Here is a 15,719-nt window from a genome sequence, read left to right as displayed (position 1 = left end):
TTCTAATTTTTCTTTTATTCGTTCCTAGCAGGTTTTTATAGTGTATGACTAGAAGAAACCCTCAGGACCATTACTGTTTGATAGTGAGATCGATCGCACTGTTCACAGAAACTGAAGAGAAATAAGGCGAAGCTTACTATACACAGAGGAAGAGCAAGAGGACGATACTTCAACCACAACCGAGAAGATGGCTGAAAACCAGGAAAATCTGCTACCTCCTGCGATTGCCGCTGATCAAGTAAATCAGAATCCTGCTCTACGTACTATGTATGATTATGCTAATCCTTCTTTAACAGGACTGAATAGAGCATAGTTAGGCCTACTATTGCTGCGAATAATTTTGAACTGAAACCTAACACCATTCAAATGATCCAACAGTTTGCTCAGTTTGATTGTTTGCAGAACGAGGACCCAAATGCTCATTTGGTGAATTTCTTAGAATTTTGCGACACTTTTAAAATCAATGGCGTTTTTGATGATGCCATTTGCCTTTGGTTATTCCCTTTTTCATTGAGGAACAAAGCTAAACAGTGGTTGAACTCGTTACCACGAGGGTCAATCACTACTTGGGAACAAATGACCAAAAAGTTTTTATTAAAATATTTTCCACCGGTTAAAACGACTAAATTACGTAATGATATCTCTTCTTTTGTGCAGATGGATTTAGAAACACTCTACGATGCATGGGAGAGATACAAGGACCTTTTGCGAAGATGCCCTCACAATGGGTTACCACTCTGGCTACAGGTTCAAACGTTTCACAATGGCCTGAATCTTTCGACTAGACAGATGATTGACGCAGCTGCTGGTGGAACTATCAATAATAAGACACTAGAGGATGCTTATGAATTTATAGAAGAGATGTCACTGAATAATTATTAGTGGCAAGTCATGAGGACAAAGCCAACGAAAACAGACGGCATTTTTAACTTCGATTCGGTCACCATGCTCTCTAATTAGGTAGAGCTTTTGAGTAGAAAAATTGACGATTTTCTTGGTTCTTCACAGGTTCACCCAGTAATGCAGTGCGAAGCAAGTGGAGGTGGATCAAGCAATTCAGAATACCCACCCTATAGCCACAACATGGAGAACGAACAGTTAAATTACATGGGTAATAATCCTCGATCTCAAAGTAATTCTTATAGTAATACTTACAATGCAGGTTGGAGGAACCACCCAAATTTCTCATGGGGAGGCCAAGGGAATCAGAGACCACCACCTCCAGGCTTCCAACAACCACCCTACCAACAAGAGAAAAAGCTGAACCTTAAGGAGATGCTAACAAAATTCATCTCGGTGTCAGAAACTCATTTTCAGAATACTGAGACAGCACTTAAGAATCAACAAGCATCAATCCAAGGGCTCGAAACTCAGATAGGATAGCTCGCCAAATTAATATCTGAACGACCACAAGGTAGCCTCCCGAGTAACACTGAATCTAACCCAAGGGAATAACTCAACGCAATTACCATCCCAGACAAGGAAGGGTTAGTGGAACCTGAACCAGAACAGAGGCAAGGAATTGTGGTAAGTAAAAGCAGAGGTGAGGAAGACCATAGTGAACAAACACCGATAAGTAAAGAGTACAGACCTCGTGTGACAAATCCCAATGCGATAAGAAAAGACCGCACAGATGAACAATTCAGTAAATTCCTTAAATTATTAAAGAAATTACATATTAACTTACCATTTATTGAAGCTCTTTCACAGATGCCAAACACAGTCAAATTCTTAAAGGAGCTTTTAACAAATAAACGGAAGTTGGATGAAGTGTCGCATGTGGAGCTAAATGCGGTTTGCTCAGCCATACTACATAATAAGATGGCCAACAAATTAAAAGATCCAGGGAGTTTTACGATTCCTTATTTAATTGGTAGCTTAGATGTTAATAATGCTTTGGCTAATTTAGGGGCTAGTATCAATGTCATGCATTACAAAATGTTTAAGCAACTAGGTCTTGGGAAACCCAAACAAACTAGGATGAGTATTCAATTAGCTGATAAAACAATCAGATTTCCTAGGAGTATTATTGAAGATGTACTCATTAAAATTGAAAAATTTATATTCCCAGTTGATTTCGTTGTTCTAGACATAGAAGAGGATAGTAACATTCCTTTAATTTTAGGGAGGCCCTCTTTAGCAACTACTAGAACAATAATTGATGTTGGTACAGGTGAACTCACACCTCGTGTGGGAGACGAAACAATCACCCTTCAAGCTCGTAATTCGAGTAACAAATCAAAAATTCAAGGTGGTGGTATAAATCATCCTACTAAAACTGACCATGTGGTGCATACATGAGCCATATTCAAGCAACAAAAAAGGACCTATCTATGAAGAACGAAGGCTACAAATCGAGGAACTAGATGAGTGGCAGACACATAAACCGAAAACACACGATAAACCAAAACCATGCCATGACAAGCTAAATTTTTCCCCAAATCAACTTAAGGTTGGAGACAAAGTGCTATTGGACACAGCAGACCCCCGTATTACCACTTCTAAACCAAATGAAGAAATCTCTCTTACGGTACTTAGAATTTTTCCATACGGTACAGTCGAGGTAATTCACCCCAAATTCGGCACGTTCAAGGTAAATAGTACTCGTCTTAAATCTTATGTTAATAAAACTAATAGTAGGGATGAGGAGTGTAAACTCCTCGAACCACCATGACCACGCAACAAGAGAGGTAAGTCGAGCTTAGACTATAAATAAGCGCTTCTCGGAGGCAACTCGAGCACTAACAGTATTGATTTTTTTAAAAATTTAGTTTTTAACATCTATTCACTAACTGAGTCCTTGAAACACAGGTTTTCTAATCCACACGGTCAGGCACACGGGCGTGCCTTAGGTCGTGCTCACACCACAGGAGGAGACATGACCGTGCAATACGGCCGTGTGAAAACAGGGCAAAATTTTCCTTAAACACGAGATGTGATAAGTCGCCACAGCCGTGCGACGTAGCCATGGGCGGGTCTGCCAAAACAGCACGGGAATGCGACATGCCCATGTCGAGAAATCGTGGTTGAAACTGAGAATTTAGCACAGGCGTGCGACACGCCCATGCCCACCACCCATGCTCAAGACCGATAAAACAATATGGGCGTGCGCCTATACACACAGGTGTGGGAGAAGTGAACGAAGTAGAACACGGTCGAGCGACACGATCGTGTGTATAGATATGCCCAAAGAACACGGGCGTGTGACAAATTTCAAACGCACGGGAAAAAATGAGGGCATGCCCGTGTGCCCCAAAATCTATATAAACCTCTCACTATTCATCACTCCTTTCCTTAAAATCCCTAACCCTAATCGCTGCAACTTCCCACGCCCTACCTGCCATGCCCATGCGCCAACCACAGCACTACCTTTGACAACCCAAAGCTCTTCCCTCTTGCGTTTGTTTATTATTTTCTCTCTATTCTCTTCAAATATTTACCTTATTTCATGATCATTTTTGTTTTATTTGATTATTTTGAGTAAATGTTCATAGTTATAATAATACTTATGCTCTTTGTTAGAAATTTTCCATTCTAGGATACATTCATCCATTTCTTTTTGTATTTCCATAGATTTCATTTTGACCCACACCATATTTCCTATTACCAAACTCACGTGCATTCAGTCACTAGATATTTTCATTTGCATTACTCTCATAGTCCTATTCATAATAATGACTTGATATATCTGCTTTGGTTGTTTTAGTCTAGTACGCGGGCCCCATGAAATATTCTTATTCAATGTTAAAATGCGTGCATTCTTGGGGAGTATTTAACTTCGACTTTTCATTGCAGGTATACAATGTCAGCCTTACGTGGTAAGAAAACCACTGTCCCTGCCTCGAAGAAGAGGAAAGGAGCAGCGTCATCCTCGGGTCCTACCGAGGAGATTAGGCACCCGTTCCTCCAGTTTCCCTTGGGACCCCAAAAGGAACTATTTCAGATATTATGTGCCCGACCGCTAGGTATAGTCCGCTGCATTGACTGGGCTGCACTTGAACAAATTCAAATGCCTGACAAGGTCTGAGCCCTCCTGACGACTGAACCGTAGGGGCTCTTCTTTGAGATATCGAGCCGACGTACCTTGAGCTCACAATGGAACTCTGCTCGATCTTCCATCTTCAGGTCGTCATGACAAATTTCAACGATCCTAGAATGGTCCAGTTCCGCCTTGTTGGTCTAGTGCGCTAGTTGAGCGTACCAGAGCTTGGAATTGCACTAGGGCTGTACACGGAGGAGTTCATGGACGACAATGAACTCGACACCCTCTATCGCCACATCCACTACTCTCCCTCAAAGTGATGGAATGACCTCATCCCTGCCTCGGCCACCTATGATCCTAGCCACTCTAAGGCATCAGCCCTCGCCCCATCCCTGTGATACCTACACGTCATCTTGGCTCACACTCTGACAGGACGGCGAGAGAGCACCGCCGTCGTCAACACTCACGACACCTACTTCCTGTGGAGCATGGCGAACGAGCACATCTTCGACCTTGCCTATTTCATTGACCTCACCATCCGCCATCAGATGGAGCGGCATAGTAAAGGAGTTACTCTATCAGGCCCTATGTGACTCGATTGGCTCGGTACTTTGGGCTCCTCAACATAGCGGCACAATCATCCTCCCTCATTCTCATCGGCCAAATGTCCCAACAAGGCATTCCGAGCATGCTACATATGAGGATGATTGAGAAATGACGTAGAACCTACCCTCCTCAGTACTGCCTCATCCAATCCATCGAGGAGGAGGACCCAGAGGACATTACTGATGATGTCCCTCCACGTCATGAGGACCCACCGTCTCAGCTACCACCCTTCCGTTGTCCAGTTCATGTGGCGGCTTCATACTCTAACATCTCTGAGCACCTTACTCGATTTGAACAGCAGTGTTTTCAGTGTTTTGATCACATTGATGCTACTCTTCATCAGATTTGTCTGTACATTCACATCTCATCGCAACCACCACCTCGTGAACCATCCGGCGATGACGATGTTTAAAGACTTTTTATTTTTTATTTTTATTTCCACTTATATCTTTATTTATCTTCTTTAAGTACTTTTTATTTTATTTTCCTTTAATACTATTTTAATTTTCGGTTCTATAATTTTTATTGAATAATTTATAGTTTCGGCTATTTCATTACGAGTAATTATGCTTCCTTATATTTCCTAAAGAGTTCTTGATTTTATCACAATTATAAAAAGCTCCAAAGCTCATTATCACTTAGGAACTAAAAACTCTACTAGAAATGGTTCTCCACGACTGCCATGTCCTGCTCGACCATGACCATAGCTACTACCAGATATAATATTCTTTTGGCGCGGGGCTTATGGACTAATGAACCTCTACCACCACTGGAGTATCCTCCTCCACTCTCATCATTGCCTTGGCCGATTATTCTCCATAACTCCAATTCAAGGAGTTCATTCATCATTCAGGAAGTTTCATTTCTCTCCTTATCATATAATTATATATCTATATTTTTCAATATATCTATCTTTGTTTATTGAGGGAAATGTACATCTTAAGTGTGGGGGGTCTTCTATATCATTATCAGAAATCCCTGAATTTTGCCTTGTTCTCATGTGATCCTCTCATACCACTATTAGAATGAATTTTGATTAAGTTATGATTTTTATTTATATGTCTTGAATTAAAATATAGGTATTTATGCATTGATTGTTTAAACTTTAAGACATTAGGGAATCAAGCATGATAATTTGATTTTTTAGAATTAAAAAATTTTAGGTTGTTTCCCCAAGTTTAGATATTATCTTGAGTTGAAATTCACAAGTTTAAACATCAAAAAACCATAATTTTTGTGAGATCTTTAGCCTTTAGAGCATATGTTATTTCTTTCATGCTCACTTTTATTATGAGTGCGTCAGTATTGATTTGTTATTCTAAAACTTGCTTGATTATGCATGTCAAGACCATACCATTTGATTTGATATGTTGAGAAGATAAAGGCACTTAGGTTTAACCTACTCACTCCACAAAAGCCTACCTTCATAATTAACCCTTAGTGAACCCCTTTGAGCCTAACAAGCCATCAATTGATTTACCCTCAATAGTAACCCATAACCCATTATTGTTGAAATCCCCTAATTTGATCCCTATTTTTATCGAGATTTGATTTGAATTAATTGCTTAGCTATGTTTTATTCTTCGTTGTAACAATTAAGTTTTATGTTATTTGACTTGTTCTTAAAAAAAACAATACTTACATACATATTAGTAGTAATTTGTCATTTTTGAACTTGAGTGTTAATTCTATATTCTGAGAAGAAGCTCACTTGTATTCAACTGATAATTAGTTATTTTTCTAGTTAGGTGATTTCTTCCATTCAATCTCGATTCTAACATTTTCTTTTAGCTTGTGACCACACCCCCTAACCAAAGCCACGTTACAACCCTCTAAAGACCTTCTTGATTGATGTATCATCTTAATGTATAGTGGTGGAGATTTGATTTTCATGCAAGCCTATGGTAATAACTTTTCATATTGACTAATGAGTGCTTTATTTGATGTCCTTAAACACCTCGAGTGATTTGAGTGAATCTTTAGTGAGGATGTTAAACTCTATGATATTTTGATCAAAGGTGATTACTTAGATGAGGGGGGATGTAATATCCTGATTTTGGGCCTAGTCGGAATAGTGGTTTCATGACCACAAAATCCAAGATAGAAATAATTATTTTATGACTATTTTAAGGTCTATGATATGATTGCATGATTGTGTGAAAATTTCGTGATGAAATTCTATGCCTAAAGTGCTTAAATTGAAAGTAGGGACTAAATCGAATAAGTTTCAAAACTTGCATTCTAGAAGTTTTTAGTATGAAATTGTTTTGGAATATTAATGAGGAGGTCTTAAATAGCAATTTGACCAATTTTAAGTTCATGGACAGAATTAGGACATGGAAGGAATTTTTGGAAAGTTTAGTAGTAAGGGTATTTTGGTCATTTAGTTATTAAAATGAATTAAAAACAAAATTAAAAGCCAATTTTTGTCCATCTTCTTCATTAGGCCGAAATTTCAAGGGCTCTCCATAGCTAGGGTTTGTTTCAAGCTTCCAAGCTCCATAAGCAAGGAAAACTGAAATTCGGGCTAAAATGGGGAAAATACCAAGTTGTGGACGAAATGGTAAAAGTAGCCATTTTCGCATACGAGGTAAGTTCATGTGTAAATGTAGTAACATAATTGTTGTTTTAAGGAATTTAATGTTGTTTATATGATATGATGCTTATTATTATCATGAAACGTTATGTTTTGTGGTTATTGTTGAATAATATGTAATTATGTGAATTACTTGATGAGTATGAACTATCACCGAGTATCGGTTCCGATATTCCGTGGAAGACGGCAAAGATGTGAGATCGAGGAAAAAAGCCCGTTTGAACCTTAGGAATAGATTAGGATACAAGTGACATGTCACTAGGATGGTTGAGCATCCGAACTCGTTGAGTTGAGTCCGAGTTCGAGAGATGTAACTAGGCATCCGAGCTCGTTGAGTTGAGTCCGAGTTCACTTATGGATGCGAACGCCCGAGCTCGTTGAGTTGAGTCCGAGTTCACTTATGGGCGGGTTACATGGTAGCTTGGCTACATATGTGGCACTTATGTGCAAACTTTCCATGTATCCGAATTATATTCCGATGTGTTCAACGGGTAAAGTTCTACTGAAATAGAGGAATACTCAAGATGAAAGGGACGTATTGGTAAGTGTTGTGAAATGGATACTTTGAACAGGTATGTACTTAACCCTCGGGTTGAAAAATCGATATAACAACAATATGGTAAGATGATAAATGAAAATGTGATATGAATGTCTTGGTGATGATTATGCAAATGATGTTTTATGTTTGCTTATATGGTTATGTTACTTGCTATTTGCATGTGAACTTATTAAGCATTTATGCTTACTCCCTCCTTTTCATTCCTTGTAGTTTTGACAAGCCAGCTCGGAAATCGGGAACGGTCGGAGGCTCGCTCACACTATCCGTATACCATCTTGGCATAATGGCTTGTATATTTTGAGTATGGCATGTATAGCATTATAAGTATATATGGTCTTATGATATGGTTATTGAGTGGTATGGAAATGCTTGGTAATGATTAGCCATTGGAATGGCTAATCATGATCATATTTGGTGTTATGTATGCAAAATTGCTAGTTAATCCATGGAAACCATGAAATAGGTAAAATTTACCATAAAATAGATTCAGACAGCACCAGTGACGTGAGTTTGAAAAATCACTAAAAATAGTAGATATACAATTAGATGATGAATAATATATGGAATTGAATAATTATGAGTCTATTTTTATATGGATGGAACAAAACAGGTATATGAGTTATATTTTATGAGATATTTAATTTTTTGTGAAACAGGGCCAGAGCGATTTCTGGATCCCCTGTTCTGACTTTGTAAATTCACCATAAATTTTACAAAGATAATTAGAAGTCATGATTTATATGTACAGATTCCTTATTGAGTCTAGTTTTATTAGAGACAAACGGCATAGTCATTGAAGCTCTGTAGAGGGAGATATCTGATTCGTAATACACAGAGGTCAGAGTAGTCAAACCCTGAAACAGGGGAGACTTTAACTAATAAACTGTACTAATTGGCCCGACCAAAAATTCTAGAAAAAAATTAGTAGATAGATATATGAGTATAGTTTCAGGAAAAATTTACGGAATTAGATTTTGAGTTTCGTAACTTGAGATATGATTTTTAAAGCGACTGTGATGCAGTTAGCCAGCTTGTCTGGAAATTTTAAAATGAATTGTATGAGCTGTTTAAGTAATGAATTAAGTCTATTAACACCTCGTGTTCGACTCCGGCAATGGTCTCGGGTAAGGGGCGTTACAGGGGACACCTATGTTTTTATGATAAAATGCTCAACTTGGAATGTTTAAAACTTTGATGTACTTTTAGTTGAATTTTCAATGTATGATTACTTATGGATTATTTTGAGATATTATTGATAGGGATTATAAATTGAGAAGAATTTATTTTGATTGTGAGTTGAGGATTTTTCTTGAGGATAAGCAAACGCTTAAATGTGGGGGTATTTGATAAACCGTAATTTATACATATTTTTATCCCATGATTAGCATATTTATGGATGGTTTCTCCTTAGATTTGGTGAATTCGATGCTCTAAATTCTTTAATTTCATGTTTTATACTTACGTGAGCATAGGAGAGCAAAAAGAGAGAGAAACAGGCCGAAAACGGAGAAAATGGACCCATATGGGAAATCAACATGGCCTGGACTTCCTCACATGGGTAAGCCACACGGTCATGTCCATTTGGCAGGATCGAAGCATGACTTACACGGGTAGACTACACGCTCGTGCCTATTTAACAGCTTTGATCACGGGCTGGAGCAATCACACACGGGCGTGTCACACGGACGTGTCCCTGTCAAGCCCAAGTATAGTCCTATTCAAAAAAGGCCACTTTTGAGGGCTCTTAGGCATTCAAAAGCCTATTTAAACACGTGAGGAGGCACTTAGAAGGGACACAGGGAGTAGGAGGCAAGGAATTACTCAAGGGAAGCTGATTGATCCATCTCAGAAGTCAGATTCATCGTCAAGACTAAAGATCTCCCTTCAATTTCTATTCAGGGGTTTTGGGTTTTCTTTATGTTTTGTTATCTTTATTCTTACGAGATGTTTTCTTTCATAAGCATGAACTAAACCCCCTAAATACCTAAGGGGAATGAAATCTAAGACAGATCTTGTTATTATTATCTGAATTGTATGATAAATATTTGACTTGTTCTTAATTATGTGTTCTTAATTCTTGTTTTAATATTCCAGGATATTGATTCAAGTTAATGCTCTTATTCAGAGGAGGAAAAAACCCTATCTAAAGTAAATTTATCTTAATTAAGCGGAGTTGATTGCACGCCTAGAGATAGGGTGATAAGATTTTACCGGATTAGGGTGAAATTTAATAAGGGGATCCATAGATCGAGTTAATGCAACACTAGGGCGTTAATTAGAAAGAGATTTCAATTAATCAACCTAGGGTTAGACATTATTAGTCTCGAGAAAGATAATAGTATAAGTTAGGGACTTCTACGAATCAAGTCAAATGGGTAAATCGTCTGATTCAGAGTCAAATAACAAGTAAAGTCTAGGTGGATTTTTCCTTAGGTATTGTCTTAATAAATCGAATTTTCCCAAAAGTATTTCCCCAATTTCTCTCTATGCATCCTTAGTTTAATTAAATAGTTTAGATAAACAAACTCCTTAATTTTTAGGCTAGATAATAAAAAGGAAGTAATTACTAGTACTCTTGGTTCCTTTGGGTTCAATAATCCGGTCTTGTTAAAGCTATACTACTGTTCGATAGGTACACTTGCCTTCATCGTGATAATAGTTAGTTTCAAGAACGATTAATTATAAATCTTTAAAACCTGTCGCGAATATCACGTATCAGGCTGATTTCATCATACTTGAAATCGAGGCAGACAAGGAGGTTCCCATAATCTTTGGATGACCATTTTTAGCCATCAACCGAACTCTTATTGATGTTTATAAAGGTGAACTAACCTTGCGACTTAATAATGAGTAAGTCATCTTCAGTGTTTTTGAATCTATTCAATGCATGGACAAAAAAGAATGCCATACTATTAATGTGTTAGATGATCTAATTAAGGAAGAGTTCAATGACCAAAGCACAGTACTTTTTGAAGAGTTTGCAGTGATAGTTGATGCTAAATCCTTAGATGATTATGACAGCATGGTTGAAGCTCATAATCTAGAACTCAAAAATGGATGGCAGATTGAATCCTTAGAGCTAGCCAACAAAAAAACTCCAATTTTTAAACCATCTATTAAAGAAGCTCCTACTCTGGAATTGAAACCACTACCTCCCCATCTTAAATATGTCTTTCTAGGTGATCACAATACTTTCCCAGTTATTGTCTCCACGACACCAGATGTAACTCAAGAAGAGAAATTGATCCATATTCTCAAGCGACATAAACGAGCTATTGTTTGGAGTATTGCAAATATTCAAGGTATTAGTCCTTCTTTTTGCATGCACATGATCAAGTTGGAATATGAAGGCAAGCAATTGATTGAACATAAAAGAAGATTAAATAAAAAGATGAAAGAAGTTGCCAAGAAGGAAATCATAAAATGGTTTGATGTTGAAATTATTTACCCGATTTTTTACAGCAATTGTGTAAGTCCAGTGCAATGCGTGCCTAAAAAAAGTGGCATCATTGTGGTTCGCAACGAAAAGGACAAATTAATTTTTACACGTTTTTTCACAGGATGACAAGTTTGTACAGATTATCGCAAATTGAATGCGGCCAAAAGGAAGGATTACTTCCCACTTTTTTTCATCAACCAAATGCTGGATCAGCTTGTTGGAAATGCCTATTATTGCTTTTTAGATGGCTATTCGGGGTACAATCAAATTGTTATTGCACCGGAGGAATAGGAGAAAACAACCGTCACTTGCCCCTTTGGTACTTTCGCTTTTCGCCGTATGCCTTTCGGTCTTTGTAATGCACCAACCACATTTCAAAGGTGCATGATGGCAATATTCTCAGATATGATCAAAGACTCTTTAGAGGCTTTTATGGATGAATTCCTAGTCTATGGGAATGATTTTGATCATTTCCCTGACAATTTGGATAAAGTACTGAAGTGATGTGAGGACACACATCTTGTCTTAAATTGGGAAAAATGTCATTTCATGGCAACTGAAGCTATTGTGTTAGGCCTCGCATCCCTTGTCAAGGCATTCAAGTAGAAAAAACTAAGGTAGAAATCATTGAGAAATTACTTGCACCAATAAACATGAAAGGTATCCATAGTTTTCTTGGTCATGCGAGGTTTTATCGAAGGTTTATTAAAGATTTTTCAAAAATTGCAAAGCCCTTATGCTCATAGCTGGAACAGAATCAAAAATTCTTCTTTAAAGATGCATGTCTGGATGCCTTTATTCAGTTAAAAAAGAAGCTAGTGAATGTACCCATTGTCGTTGCACTCGATAAGTTTCAACCTTTTAAAGTTACGTATGATGCAAGTGACTTTGTTGTGGGTGCAGTTCTAGGACAACGAAAGGGAAAAATATTTCACGCCATCTATTATACTAGCAAAACACTTACAAAGGCTCAACTCAATTATACCACACCAAGAAAGAATTGCTGGCTGTAGTTTTTTCTTTCGACAAGTTTCGTTTATATCTTGTCGACACTGATCATTCGGAGTTAAGATATCTCTTTGTAAAAAAGGATGCCAAACCAAGACTGATGCGCTGGATATTATTGTTACAAGAATTTAACATCGAGATAAAAGAATGTAAGGCTTCAAAGAATCAAGTTACAGACCATTTGTCTTGATTGGAAATTGGTAGTGAAGACAAAAACATACTTAAAATTTTCGACACATTCCCAGATGAAAAGTTATTTGCTCTAGATGCAACTCCTTAGTATGCGAATTTTGTTAATTATCTAGCATGTGGAAAACTCTCATTGGGTGTCATAGGCCATAAAAAAGAAAGATTTCTTTGTGACATAGTGAAATATCATTGAAACGGGTCGTATTTATGCAAGGTATACAATGACATCATTATTCGATGTTTTGTTTTGGAAGAAGAGGTGCTTTCAATCCTGAAGCATTGTCATGATACTACTTATAGAGGAAATTTTGGAGGTATGAGAACTGCTGCTAAAGTTCTCCAATCAGGATTTTACTGGCCGACATTATTCAAAGACGCCCATAATTTTGTGAATTAATACGATAGGTGTCAGCGCACCGATTTTATATCCCGAGCAATGAAATGTTACAGCAGCCAATTATGGAGGTTGAATTATTTGATGTTTGGGGTATGGATTTTATGGGACTATTTCCGAGTAAATTTGGAAATCTTTATATATTATTAGTTGTTGACTATGTCTCGAAGTGGGTGTAAGTTGTGCATTCCCAAAGTATGATGCAAAGACAATGCTAAAATTTTTTCACAAGCATATACTCACCAGCTTTGGCACATAAAAGGCATTGATTAGTGATCAGGGTACACACTTTCATTGCAACCAAGTGGCGACTGCACTGAATAGATATGAAGTTAATCATAAAATGACTACTACTTATCATTCGCAAACTAATGGACTGTAACACCCCTATCCCGTAACCATCGCCAGAATAAGTAAGGGGCATTACCGGACTTGTAACTCATGACAGAACGGTAAAACTTTTTTTTTTTAAGATCATTCATTTGGATAAACACTAAACACAGCCAGGGATAAAATGTAAACTTCTATAAGTAAACATTCAAAAGATGCCATTTTCATATGGCTTATATACAATAGTCAAAATATCATTCTACTATATTGTCTATCCTATACATGCCATAAGCTAAGTCTAATTACATAGTTGCCGTAATGGTAGATAGTGTGACAAAGTGCTGATGATCCCCGAACTGGTAGTCAGAATCCACAACCTATAAACCAAAACATGATCGAACAGAGTAAGCTTTTGTAAGCTTAGTAAGTTTTAAGCAAAACAAAGTGTTCTCATTCAGTATCATTGGTCATTCATTTCAACTGTTCGATGAAGTTAATCTAGAGCTTCATCTCGAACTATAATATCAATAACGCATCACTTGGTTGTCACATATATACTTTCAAATAATAATGACCTAGATGGTCAAATATTTCCAAAGCACATTCTTCATCAATTTTCAACTTTCAATAATCCTTTCCACTTGTTCATAATCACATCCATATTTTTAAGTATTTCAACATGACAAGTACTAAATTACCGTAGGCACATAAAGAACCAAACATATTCCTTATCACATATACGTAAGCTTACAAAACATAATCCTTACCTCGTACTGGCACATCTAGCTGAACCCAACCCATACTCAAATCATAAGGCTTTTGGGCAGAATATGCACTAATACATAAGATTATTTCGTCACATACTTCATTATACAAGCATACCATTACCAATTAGATCATTCTCATATTTGGAGTTATAATATTAATCACATTTACCTACCTCTTTGATACTAATAATTCACCTCGAAATCACTCCACCGATGAGTAAGTAATACGTACCTGAACATCTTAAATACATAATACTTATTTGATGGTAACTTATTACAGATACTCAATATCAAAGTCTTACTTGAATCCTAGCATTTAGCCGTCGGGTCTATAAAGCTCGGATATAGTACGAGCACGAAGCCTACAGACATTAATCAGGATAATATTCTCGCATAAAGCCTGTGGGGTTTTAACCCGGATATAGTACTGACACAAATGCCCTTCGGGACTTATCACATTTATACACTTTTACATCCATCACATTGGCCATTAGGTCTTATCTCATATATACACTTTCACATTCATCACATTGGCCATTCGGCCTTATCACATATATACACTTTCACATTCATCACATTGGCCACTCGGCCTTATCACATATATACACTTTCACATTCATCACATTGGCCATTCGGCCTTATCACATATATACACTTTCACATTCATCACATTGGCCATTAGGCCTTATCACATATACACACCTTATACATCACTTTCATCATAACAAAATTGACTAGGTATACTAGTCATTTACGGCTTATAGCTTCACTTTAATATGGATTTGGTACTTTGATTACCAATATTTAATCGATAGCTTATAAGCAACTCAAATAGTTTTATTAAGGTTTACAATATAATCACAAATTCAGCACAAGCTATTTTTCCTGAGCAACAGTCATTAAATTATTCGTAAATGGAGCTACGAAACTCCAAATGAAGTTCCGTTAATTTTCCCTGAAAATAGACTCATACATATTTTATCCAACAAATTTTCAGAATTTTTGGTTTGGCCAATCAATGCCATATTTTTCTTAAAGCTTCCACTATTTCACTGTTTGACTATGCTGACCACTCTTCACTACGAATCAAATTTCTCATTGTAAAAAATTCAAAATATGTTCTAGTTTATTTCATTTGAAACTAGACTCACTAAGGCATCTAGAATTTAAATTTTGTCTTTTAAAAATTTTTGTACAATTTATAATGATTTTCTAAAAACAGAACAGAGGATTACAGTGTCATTCTGCACTGTCTCACACAACTTTAAATATCTCATTATCAGAAATTCCTTTGCTTACACGGTTTCTTTTATAAGAAACTAGACTCATTAAGATTTAATTTAATGTTTCATTCAGCCTCTAATTCAAGTCCATAAATTTATGGTGATTTTCTAAAGTCACGTTACTGCTGCTGTCCTAAGCAGACTATTTCAAATTACACTTAAATTCCCAAGCTCAAACACTTAAGAACTTACCATTTGAGCTTAAAACATATCATGGCCACATCATATCTTATTAAATCAACTCATCATATCCTATTATGATTGAATTTACTCAACGTTTAATCACTTAAAACTTACCTCGGAAGTGGTCGACGACTAGATATCCACGGCTATTCGTTTACTTTCTCTTTATCCAAAATTGCCCCTCTATGCTCTTGAGTTTAACTAACAAAATTTAAACTATTTTAATCACCTTGTTATATCATTAAAAACAACAAGGTAAATCTTCTCAATGAAACTCATACATAAGGCAACACCTCGATACATCTGCACACATTCGGTATTTCATAAAAAACCATCCCAAATACATTTACCTAGGTATCACCATGTCGCCTTATATACATATA

The 15,719-nt window shown here is 36.9% G+C and overlaps 1 non-coding gene across 1 annotated transcript; it reads right to left on the bottom strand.

Annotated features, from left to right (window-relative positions):
• Window positions 1-624: 624 nt before the first annotated feature.
• LOC121204387 (small nucleolar RNA R71) lies at window positions 625-731 on the bottom strand. The gene has a single exon (XR_005899312.1). It is a non-coding gene; the product is annotated as a small nucleolar RNA R71 (small nucleolar RNA).
• Window positions 732-15,719: the final 14,988 nt, after the last annotated feature.

Source organism: Gossypium hirsutum, chromosome A07 (assembly GCF_007990345.1).
Source record: "Gossypium hirsutum isolate 1008001.06 chromosome A07, Gossypium_hirsutum_v2.1, whole genome shotgun sequence".
NCBI classification, from domain to species: domain Eukaryota; kingdom Viridiplantae; phylum Streptophyta; class Magnoliopsida; order Malvales; family Malvaceae; genus Gossypium; species Gossypium hirsutum.
The sequence above is the reverse complement of the archived record's forward strand: the minus strand, read 5'-3'. Positions and strand labels throughout refer to the sequence as shown.